The 10,404-nt window shown below is 37.9% G+C and overlaps 1 pseudogene; it reads right to left on the minus strand.

Moving 5' to 3' along the window:
• Positions 1 to 8,275: 8,275 nt before the first annotated feature.
• LOC104982870 lies at positions 8,276 to 9,186 on the minus strand (annotated as a pseudogene).
• Positions 9,187 to 10,404: the final 1,218 nt, after the last annotated feature.

The raw sequence follows: 10,404 nt of genomic DNA on the forward strand, positions 1-10,404 counted from the left end.
GTAAAAGACAGAGGCCACCTTGACCATGAGCCATGAACTTCTGGAGTTAGGAACACAGTAGAGGAAAAGAATGGAGAAGGCAATGGCACCCCACTCCAGTACTCTTGCCTGGAAAATCTCATGGACGGAGGAGCCTGGTGTGCTGCAGTCCATGGGGTCACTAAGAGTTGGACACAACTGACAGACTTCAATTTCACTTTTCACTTTCATGTATTGGAGACAGAAATGGCAACCCACTCCAATGTTCTTGCCCGGAGAATCCCAGGGACAGCGGAGCTTGGTGGGCTGCATAGCTTTCTCTGATTCCCACATGATGAACTTATAAGAAAGATATCTTCCAAAGACCATGTCCACAACAGATCCTCTGTAACAATACTTTGTAAGGTCTCAGCACTGCAAAGATTGATTATGACTATTATTCCAGCCACATTGCTTCAATTTAAAATGCTCTGTGCAAGATTATGAGAATAATTTTCCATGATTGTTTAGTATAACAGTGACTTTAAGATTCTAAATAAATGTTAATAGCAAATGTATAACATTAACATTATTCAGTATGACTTTCCCAGAAACTGCTTGGATCTATAAATTCAACCTCATTATCACTTAATACATCCTTCTTAGTGAAGGTGGATTTATCAACCTCTGCTATATAGTACACACCTATTTCTTTATAATTTATTTCCCTATTTTATTCTTTCTTATGATGTTTGCTTTATTTTACCACCTACTTTTATAGATATGACTCATTGTTTCATCCCCTCTGTATGCAGACAAACTTGCATATTTATCACTCACAATTACTGTAGGTTATATCCCTGTTATTTATAAATATGGTTGTTACTGTCATTTTATTTCTAGAAAATTACAGGAAAATCTTGAAGACAAGGCCCACTTTGTTATAATCCTCCCTTTTGCCAAAAGGAGAATTCTCCATTTCTGACTTTATGGTGAATACCCAATGAGAAAACTAGGATACAAATTATTTGAAAGAAAGAATTGGAATATAACTCCATAAACCTTCTCAGCCAAAAAGTGGTTCTTTGTGGACACTTTGTTTTACACATGTGTTTGTCTCCTACAAAGATTACTGGATCTTTGTATTTTCTTTTTTAAGTAAAACAAAAGAGACATGAGTCAACTCACCTAAATACAGAAGAACTTGAATGAGTCATTTAATGAAGAACTCTTTGCTAAGATTAATGAACTCCAGCAATGCTGCTGCTTAGTACTTAATAGAAACACACCTGAAAAGGATAGTAAAAGTGCCCAGTATTTTTCATTAATTATTTCATACTTTATGATGTTCAATCTGTTAAGAAAACTCAGAGATACCAAAGATAAGATCAAGCCTGAAAAGTAAATCCTGGCACCAAACTTTATCACAAATATATGCCATCATGACCTTAGGCATGTGAAAACTAGAGAATATAACTGAAGTACTGCCTTGATGCCTGCAATTCAACTAATAACATTTTAAGTCTGAACTCTGTCCCAGGTGGTATATTGATTGTATATTATTTCCCTAAAGCCTTAGGGCATTTGTATTATCAACTTTACTCATTTAATCTTAAAAAATAAACAACATTTTAAAAAATTTTATGTGGATATAAAATACATAAATACACAAGGGGAAATTATACAGCAATAGATTTATATTTTATTAATCCATATTTAATTTTTAAAATTTTCTTATGAAGATATATATATATATATATTCTTATGTTTCTGAACATATGGCTGCTAAACTATAATTATACTGTATATTTTGTACTTTGCAATATTTGTACTATAAGATTTATTTTATATTTACACTATTGATTCTATTGATAGAAAACAGCTTCCATTGGCTTTTCAAATATAGAATGTTCTCAGATGTTTATGTTTATTACTGAATCTAAAAAGAAATTTTGGATGATGATATGTTTTCTAAAAATATCTGTTTATGAAAAGGATGATATTTTCACTAATTTTCGTAACTACCCATCTTGGCTTTAAGGACACAGGTTAAGAATAATAATAACTTGATGCAGAAGGAGCTGAAGTGGAAGCAGTGAAAGATTTTATGTTCTTTGGCTCCAAAATCATTGCTTTATGGTGACTGCACCCATGAAATTAAAATGCACTTGCTCCGTGGGAGGAAAGTAATGACAAAACTAGGCAGCATATTCAAAACCAGAGACATCACTTTGTCAACAAAAGTCCATATAGTCAAAGCCATGTTTTTTCCAGTAGCCAGGTATGGATGTGAGAATTGGACCATAAAGAAGACAAAGTGCCAAAGAATTGTCCTTTCAAATTGTGGCGCTGGGGAAGACTCCTGAGAGTCCTTCGGACAGGAAGATCCAACCAGTCAATACTGAAGGAAATCAACCCTGAATATTCATTGGAAGGGCTGATGCTGAAGCTTAAGGTCCAGTGTTTTGGTCGCCTGACATGAAGACCTGACTCACCGGAAAAGACCCCGATGCTGGGAATGATTGAAGGCTAGTGGATAAGAGAGCAGCAGAGGATAAGATGGTCAGATGGCATCACTGACTCAATGGACATGAGTGTGAGCAAACTCCAGGAGACAGTGAAGGGCAGGGAAGCCTGGCATGCTGCAGTCCATGTGGTGGCAAAGACTCGGACACGACTTAGTGACTGAACAACAATAACAACAAGCTTATTTCTCACTAGTGGAAGATTCAAAATACATTTTGACTGGGTAACTGTGCCCTATATGGGCTCTGATTTCTCCCAACTTGTACCTCACCATCATCATGGTGCTTCTGAGGTTATGATTCTCTTAATATTCATTGGAGAAAGAATAGATTCTTCTTCAAATAAATGATGCCAGGACAACTGGGTGTTCACAAGCATAATTATGGGATTGGACACTTACCTCATACTATATACAACAATTAACTCAGAAAGTGAACAAGGACCTGAATGAAAGAGCATAAACTATAAAAATCTTACAAGAAAAACACAGGCGTTAAATTTCATGGCCTTGAATTTGGCAGTAGATTCTTAGATAGGGAAACAAAAACATAAGTGACAATAAATAAATAAATAAATAAATAAATAAATTGAACTTCCTCAAAATTTAATATATTTGTATATTAAAAACATTATCAATAAAATGAAAAGAAAAGGTACAGAGAAGAAACAATAAAGACAAAAAGTCAAATCAGATACAACACAAAATTTACAAATGTCCAACAAGCATGTGAAAATATTCTCAACATATTTAGTTATTGAAGTCACTCAGTCGCTCAGTCATGTCCGACTCTTCGTGACCCCATGGACTGTAGCCCACCAGGCTCCTCCATCCATGGAAGTTTCTAGGCAAGCGTACTGGAGTGGGTTGCCTTTTCCTTCTCCAGGGGATTTTGCCAAACCCGGGTCTCCCGCATTGCAGGCATATGCTTTACCGTCTGCGCCACCAGGGAATCACTACAGACATACAGAATAAGTTTGGTGGTTCCTCTCACATGGATGAACATAGAATTACTATTAGACAAAATGCTTAGCAGGGAAAAAAATATAGTCTTTTACAAAGAAGTGTTAGGCTTTTCCTCCAATTTCTGGCAGATAATATATATCTTATGTGATAGTAGAGTCTATTTAGGGAGGAGGGGCTGGGTACACATGACACCAAGGTGTGTGCATGCTATGTTGCTTCAGTGGTGTTTGATTCCTTGCCGCTCTATGGACTGTAGCCCACCAGGCTTCACTGTCTATGGAATTCTCCAGGCAAGAATAATGGAATGGGTTGCCATGCCCTCCTCCAGAGGATCCTCCCAACCCAGGGATTGAATCCATGTCTCCTACATTGCCTGCATTGTTAGGCAGGTTCTTTACCACTAGTGCCACCTGGGAAGCACCACAGCACATGTCAAATAGAATCCACTCCTTAGAGTGGATGTGAGTTTACTGTGAAGTGTGTCAGCTGCTCAGTCGTGTCTGAATCTTTGTAACTCCATGGAATGAAGCCCGCCAGGCTCCTCTGTCATGGGATTCTCCAGGCAAGGATACTGGAGTGGGTTCCCTTCCTTTTCTCCAGGGGATCTTCCCCACCCAGGGATAGAACAAAAGTCTCCTGCATTGCAAGCGAATTCTTTATCATCTGAGCCACCAGGGAAGTCCATGAGTTTGCTAGTTAAGCAAAATTAAATCAGGTTAACCAAGATGCTCTAATTGGTATTAGCAGGGTCCCCATTCAATCCATCATTAATGTTACTTACCAATGAAGTTCTCTGTTATGTTATCATTGTATAGCAATAGCTATTTTATACGTCATTTGACTGACACGAAAGACTATTTTAGATTTAGCTGGAACTATTTCTGAAGTGTGCATTTCTTAATTTTTATTTTTGATGAATTATGTACAAAAGGCAAATAAATTTTATATTAACAAGTAGAATTTTACCAAATCATATTCAGGACTTTGTGGGGGCAGAGACATGACTTCTTTGCACTTATAATGTACCAATTCTTTCTATGTGGTGTTAAATAAATATATCCTTTAAATTGAGGCTTCTCTGGTACCTTAGATGGCAAAGAATCTGCCTGCAATGCAGGAGACATAGGTTTGATTACTGGTCATGCAGATTCCCTGGAGAAGAGAATGACTACCCACTCCAGTATTCTTGCCAGGGACACAGGAGCCTGGCAGGCCAAAGCCCATAGAATTGTAAAGAGTCGGACATGACTAAGCAACTAAGCACAGGCATGTCTTTTAACTTTAGTGTCTTAGTGTTGAACAACTCTTGGAGAAGGCAATAGCACCTCACTCCAGTACTCTTGCCTGGAAAATCCCATGGATTGAGGAACCTGGAAGGCTGCAGTCCATGGGGTCGCTGAGGGTTGGACACGACTGAGCGACTTCACTTTCACTTTTCACTTTCATGCATTGGAGAAGGAAATGGCAACCCACTCCAGTGTTCTTGCCTGGAGAATCCCAGGGACGGGGAAGCCTGGTGGGCTGCTGTCTATGGGGTCACACAGAGTCGGACACAACTGAAGTGACTTAGCTGTAGCAGTAGCAGTAGCAGTTGAACAACTCTTAGCTACTATGATTCAACTGATGTAACTCCCTCATGGTTAACTATAAACTTTCATGACAACTCAAATCCATTCTTCAATGACTTATAATGACTTAAAGAAAAGAGAAAAAGAAGATTCACCTGAACTGCCAAATGGTAATGTGTCTTTCTTAAGAAATCTTTACATGACAAACACTTTATCTAGAGACTTAAATAGTCTAGGCTTTAATTAGGTGTTATTTAGTATTTTATTGCTAATTCTCTACAGTTTACTAAAGTTGTTGAATGATGTATCAACAAGGGAATTACGTTAAATGTGTACACTCTTTTGTTTCCTAAAAATTGGAATTTGAAATGCTATTAAAAATGCTAGAAAACTTGGACAGTTCTCTACAGTGCTCTTGTAAATGAAAAAGCAAACCTAAGCCATTTTACAATCATTGACATAATAATTTGGTATTGACTAGCTTCCTAGCAGTCTCTTTCACTTCTTTGTTCCTAAGGCTGTAGATCACTGGGTTCAGCATGGGGATGACCACTGTGTAAAAGAAAGAGGCCACCTTGACCATGAGCCACGAACTTCTGGAGTCAGGAACACAGTAAAGGAAAAGGATGGTCCCATGGAAGATGGTAATGGCAGTCAGGTGGGAGGCACAGGTGGAGAAGGGTTTGTGGTGCCCCCCAGTTGAAGGCATCTTCAGGACAGTGATAAAAATGAAAATATAGGAGGTGAGAATAATCATCAGGCTGCTTATTTCATTAAACATGGCAGAGACTAAAATGATCTCCTGGCTAATGTAGGGGTCAGAGCAGGAAACAGCAACAAAGGCCGCCTGCTCACAGACAAAGTTATTTATGATATTATTTCCTCTAAAGGACAATTCAGATAAAAAGTGGGTAAGAGTCAGGGAACAGACTGTACCCCAAGAGTATGATGCACCTACCAATAAGGAACAAAGCTTCTGGGACATGCCCCAACCAGTAACACTGAAGAAGCTGAAGTTGAACTGCTATAGGCAGCTATAAAAATGGCCATAAAAATAATTAAAATGTATTACCAACTTAAATCCTCACAACACAATATAGGTGGCCCAAAAGTTTAAACATAATATATAAAACAATAAAAAATTTAAAAATTAAATGTTGGAAGAATATGAAGATATTGTGGTGACACTGAAATAGGGAAATTCTTTCTATGTGAGAAATTAACGCCAAAGAAAATTGTGTTAGACTTGATTAGGTAGATGTTAAGTATTTCTACATGGCCAAAAATTTTGCACAGTATAAAAAATTAAAAGCAAATCACAAGTTGTAAAAATAATTCCACACAAATGGTCAATATGATAATATCTCTACTATATAATTAAATCATCAAAATCAGAATGGAAAATGATTGACAATCAAGTGAAACATAAAAGTTTCTCACTCCAGGAGATGGTGATGGACAGGGAGGCATGGTGTGCTGCAATTCATGGGGTCGCAAGGAATCGGACATGACTGAGCGACTGAATTGAACTGAACTGAACTGATGTGAAATAGGCTACAACAAATTTAACACCATCTTCCTGAAGGACAAAGTGAATCATTAAAATTGCAGATAATTTTCTTGTCTATACACCTAAACATACCACAGACAGCTGTGTTTCTTCTGAAAGAAAGACTGATTTTTTTTTTTTTTTTTTAAGGCCTGGATTAGAAGTTTGCAGCTGCAACTTTTGAAAGGAAGATGTCTTTCAATGTAATGACTCCTGACACACTTTATGGGAGAAGTATGGATATGAGAGTTGGACTATAAAGAAAGCTGAGCACTGGAAGAATTGATGCTTTTGAACTGTGGTGTTGGAGAAGACTCTTGAGAGTCCGTTGGACTGCAAAGAGATACATCCAGTCCATCCTAAAGGAAATCAGTCCTGAATATTCATTGGAAGGACTGATGTTGAAGCTGAAACTCCAATACTTTGGCCACATGATGAGAAGAACTGACTCATTAGAAAATATTCTGATGCTGGGAAAGATTGAAGGCAGGAGGAGAAGAGTACAACAGAGGATGAGATGGTTGGATGGCATCAAAGATGAGACGGACATGAGTTTGAGTAAACTCCGGAAGCTGGTGATGGACAGGGAAGCCTGGCATGCTGCAGTCCATGAGATCACAAAGAATCAGACACAACTGAGCAACTGAATTGAACTGAAGTTGATATAAGTTCAGTAAGTTAATAAAACACTTTTGGCATCAATGTGCTTCTCTATAAAATGGGGATAATGATAATGAAAACACCAGTTTAATACATGGATAAGTAAATGAAATGAATGTGTCTGGTAGATAATAAATGGTTCATGTAATGCAAATATATGTATCAGACCTACAGAAAAATAGCTTTGGACTCTAACCATATGACTTTCTTTTGAAATTTGATAAAGTATGTTTACCCTTCTAGTTTCAAATGACTCCTCAAGTTTTGGTATGAAAAAAAAATTCTTTCATATTCAAGAAGAACTGTGAACCATAGAGATATTTATGAAAATAAGTATAAATAAGGAATAATTTCAAAGTTCTGGCTTAATGTTTGTGTCACAAAAGGAATTAGACATTGATCATAAATTATTCCTTTCTCCTTTTGTGAGTTTCTCACTTTATGCATTGCATAAAATTGTAGGGCAAAGAAAAAAAAAAAAAGAAAATCTGTGGATACCTCCACTATGTTGTCTTTCTCAACATTTCTAACTAAGAGTTTCTATCCCTGATTTGTTTAAGCACAGGCTAAGCAAAAACAAAAGAAGTTCTAAAATTAGGGTACTATGGAAAAACCTATTTCATACAAGTGACAATATGAAGAATTGAATAGAGCAACAGTAACACTCTGGAGAAAAAACTTATTCTGTAATCATCACCTAGAGTGTAATTGTTATCCTTTCCAAGGTCTATTTTGAATCCATGAATATGAACATTGAAGCCTTGGTAAAGTGCACTGAAGTTATCAAAATGCTTGATGAATGCCTAGTTGTTGTTCAGTCACCTAGTCATATCCAATTCTTAATGACCCAATGGACTGCGGTTCACCAGTCTTCCCTGTCCCTCACCTAAATGTGTAGTCATTGTTAAATATTCAACAAATGTTAATGCTTAGGACATTGCTTTCTTCTGTCAGTGATCTGCGAAATTTTAAAATTTTCTTTCACAATCTACAACAGGAACAATTTTCCCTATGTGTGTAAATGATTACTTACTTGGCATCTTGTACAAATTAAGTTACTCTCTTCTTCAACAAAATCCTAACAGCATTTTTCACTTCTGTGTTTCTCACTGTGTAAATGATAGTATCTAACATGGGAATGAGGATTGTAAAGAGCCCAGCTACCGACTTGTCCCCAGGGTGACTGGTCCCAGGAAGTGTGTGGCAGAATATACAGGGACAGAATAGAGCACCGCTACTGACAGCGGGGGCCACATGCAGAGAGGGCCTGGCATCTTCCTCTAGAACTTCAGGGAACTCAGAATGACTGTGCAGGAGATGGGGAGCAGGAAAAACATGAGCAAACACATGGCCCCACTGTTTGCTGTCACTGCCATTCCAATCTTGTGTCACTGCAGGCAGTTTCCAAGAGTGAGAAGAAATCACATGTGACATGATCAACGGCATTGAAACCACAGAAAGTCAAGTCAACCATGAAGAGAATTTGCACAGCAGCAGATAGGATCCCTCCAGTCCAAGCCACCACCACCGAGTTGGCAGAGCCCCTTTTGCAGGATGGTCGTGTAGTGCAGAGGCTTATAGATGCCCACATACCGGTCATAGGCCATGACAGTGAGGACTATGATGTCTGAGCCTCCTAGGAAGTGTGCCAAAAAGATCTGATTCAAGGAGTCACTCCAGGAGGTGATTCTTTTTTGGTACAACAGAGGAATTATCATTTTGGGTGTAACAGCAGATGTGTGAAAAGCATCTGTTAAGGCCAAGTAAATGAGAAAGAAATATATGTGAGCAGAAAGTGTAGGGCTTAGGGAGATGGTGATGACAATGAGCAGAATGGCCAGCATAGTGAACAGGAAAATGAACAGAAAGACAATGAAAAGTATTTTCTGTAGGTGTGGATTCTGCATGAATCCCAAGAAAGCAAATTCAGTCACATTGTTGGGAGGCCTGAGGAGATCCATTTAGGAAGTAACACCTTCCGGGGACCTGAATTACCTACAAAGGAATAAATACTAATACCTGTTAATCATGAAAGGATTGTGGTCTGAATTTCTTAGCACAAAACTAGAGCAGTCACTGTAACTCTGGACCATGTCCTTGACATTCGTGCCCCAACACTTGTTTCAAGACTTTCTTATTTCTTCTATGACAACTTTTATCTCTTCAGACACCTATTGGCTGTCATCTGTAAAGCATCTCTGGGAGATCATTTGATATGCAATTTATGGAGAAAATATGGTGCTATGTATATGAGATCTGGATTATCTTTCTGGTTCCACCTTCTTATTGTCCCAAGTTTCCAAGCCCTCCTCTGTGTCTGTGAGGTTACAAATTGTAACTATCAGATGTACCTTCTAGGCTGAGAGGTCCTGTAAGCAGGTAAGAGTTATTGTTTTTTCCATGAGAATTTAAATTTTAACCCTCACTTCAAACTGTGGAAAGAAAAACATTGTCAATAAATAACTTTCTAAGCAGGCAGTTAAGGGAAATATATAAATCCTTGACAATACACCCTACCTGGTAACTCCTGGTACTTATGTACAGGAATACATAAGCTATTCAGGTGTGTTTCCTCACTGTGCCTGGCATATTGTCTACAGTGCCTGAAACACATCAGGTGACAAGAGATTCTTGGTGAATTGCCATGTTCCATGGCTAAGATTAGTCCTGCTTCCCCAGACCATAAACTTACCAGGAATTCAAGTGCTGATGTCCTCTAGCTCTGTTTATCATAAATATCTATGAGAAACATAAATTTTATATAAATTATATATCAACTAATAAACACCAAGTACATAAAATCTATTACTTACAATAGGTACCTATTACTAGTTCACTCAGTCAACAAATATCTTTTGGACAGTTACTAGGCATATTAGTAGGTGTATTGTGTGTTTGTTTTCACAAAATCATAAAGTGTCCTGTTAAATATCTTTAAATTCCTGAGATTTTATTACTAAACAGCAGAAATTATCCATCCATGATATGAATGAAGCTTTCCAATCCTTTATGTTTCTGCTACATGCTTTCTCACACCTTCTTCTCTCATCTTCCCAAAGCATCCATTATCCATCATTCCTGGTTACAGGGTGTTTCTGTTGTTCAGTCACTAAGTCATGCCTGACTCTTTGTGACCCCAAGGATTGTAGCCTTCCATGCTCCTCTGTCCATAGGTTTTC

This window comes from Bison bison, unplaced genomic scaffold (genome assembly GCF_000754665.1).
Source record: "Bison bison bison isolate TAMUID 2011002044 unplaced genomic scaffold, Bison_UMD1.0 scf7180017860761, whole genome shotgun sequence".
Classification (NCBI taxonomy): domain Eukaryota; kingdom Metazoa; phylum Chordata; class Mammalia; order Artiodactyla; family Bovidae; genus Bison; species Bison bison.